Here is a 2,418-nt window from a genome sequence, read left to right on the forward strand (position 1 = left end):
TAATATTCATACGGTATGATGAAAAATACTATTAAATGATAATAATGTTATGTGACAAGAGTAATGATATTCAAGTAATAATGATATCCATCTGTTGATACCCCCAATCTCATGTCCGTTGTTGTCGTGGGGGTTTTAGAGACGGAAACTGAGGCCCAATGTGGGGGATCTCTCCTGCCTTGGACCTCAGCCCTCACCTCAACTAATTTTACATGGTCTTTTCATTTCCTCCTTTCATTTTCCTCCTCTTCTTCATCCCCTTCTTCTAAAGTGTGAGAGCCGTGCTGAAAGGATGAAAGACTGGCTTTGTCAGTCCTAAACACCCTTTGCACTTCTTTTTGCCCTTTTCACTACCATACTAAACACAGTGCTACATGACATTTGATGTCTAGTTCATTTATTTATTCCAGCTATAAGCCTTTAACCACATGATGATAATAATGGTAATCGTGGTGATAATAGAAGCTACGATAATAATAGTTTTAATATGCTAATCATGGAGGCATTAAGAAAGATAAAAACAAATGCAAAACTGCTGCTTGAGAATGCAAAATATGACGATGGTAAGGATGGCGATACTCAGAACAATTGTGATCATTATAATGATGATGATGGCAATGATTATGTAAATGATGCTGTCTTCCTCTTTTTCTACGTTTAACCCCCCTAAAAAATACTCTCAACACCATGTAAAAAAAAGAACGAAAACCTCCCTCCCTTGAGACCTGACTAAATCCCATATAAAGTGTAGGAAGAATGAAAAGAAATTTTAATTGGATGATGAATTCTGGAATTATATATACAGGAGTGACATAAGGCTTCTCCAAAGGGGCATACTAATAAGCCGTTTGCACGTTGTGTACCTATTAGTTGTGAAAAAATCTTCTTGGCATGCAAACACACACACACACACACACACACACGCAGTAATAGTAAACACGCCAGAAGAAATATATAAAAAGTGGAGAATCACACACACACACACACACACACACACACACACACACGCACGCACGCACGCACGCACACACACACACACACACACACACACACACACACACACACACACACACACACACACACACACACACACACTTACACACACACATGCACACGCACGTACACACAGGCACGCACCTACACACACACGAACACACATACATACATACACAAACACACGTACACACACGCGCACGCGCGCATTTCACATGGGAATGTGCGCATTAATAGGAAACACGGCAGAAGAAATATATAAAAAGTAGGAAATCACAAAGTTTGCCTTCTTAACCGTTCAAAAATACCGTTGTTGGTGATATCACTGGATTACATTTTCTGTAACAAGTAAGCGTATTTAAGAAAATGGATTTTACAAGGGTAACTCAAGATAATTGTTAACACTTCAAACCACTTTTAGAATAATCTTTCCTACGTACTACATTGTCCTTTGAATTACAAAAAATATAAGGTCTGGTGATGGCTGGGGCCAATCCCTCGAGGATAAGCCCCAAAGACTCCAAGAAAGATCCCAGTATTGAGAAATATGAGAATGGGAGATATTTTGAATAAGTAAACACATATAAAACATGAACTAAACACTCCATTCGATTTGGATATAAATTTCAAAATTATCATCTTATTTCCATTTGGATCCCCTTCTCCATTTGGTTGCCCGGGGCCACCGCTCCCCCCCCCCCCCCTCTGCACGCCATTGTTGGTAGGCCTCCTATTTGGGAAGGGAGCGCAGGAGGCACAAACTCCTGCATTCATCAGTAGAGTGAGGTATATTCATTCTGTTATTGTATCGTTGTATCGCAATTTTCCCTGGCACATTTCTCGGCATAATTCCTACATATATATGCACAAGAGAGTGAGAAGAATCCATCAATACCAAAATCGCGATCAGTTATGCGAAGGTATTGTGAAAAAATACCGAAAGAAAAAATAAAATTTCTTTCTTTAAAGAAATGACTTGACGCTACAGGCATCTTCATATGAATGTCAAAGAAAACAATGAAGAAAAGACAGTGATTAGAATTAGAAAAAAAACATTAAGTAATATCATCAATTTAAAATAAATGTGTTTATATATATATATATATATATATATATATATATATATATATATATATATATATATATATATATATATATAAACGCGTCTACACTAGCAGCCAGGGCGCAACTGGTCAGAAGCCGCTATATTAGTTGAGTTAATAAATTGTTTAATCTCGGGTACATAACATGCGAGCAACACATACCCTGTTTTTTTTTCTGTTTACCTGTAGCTCTGAGGGATTTCCCGAAGTTTTCATCAAATACTATCAAACATGTTGAATTCTCGGTTTTCACTATGTGATAATTATGTTGAATTCCAGATGTTTTCGTCATATACTTTTATGTAATGTTATATGTGCTTAT

This window comes from Penaeus vannamei, chromosome 42 (genome assembly GCF_042767895.1).
Source record: "Penaeus vannamei isolate JL-2024 chromosome 42, ASM4276789v1, whole genome shotgun sequence".
Classification (NCBI taxonomy): Eukaryota; Metazoa; Arthropoda; class Malacostraca; order Decapoda; family Penaeidae; genus Penaeus; species Penaeus vannamei.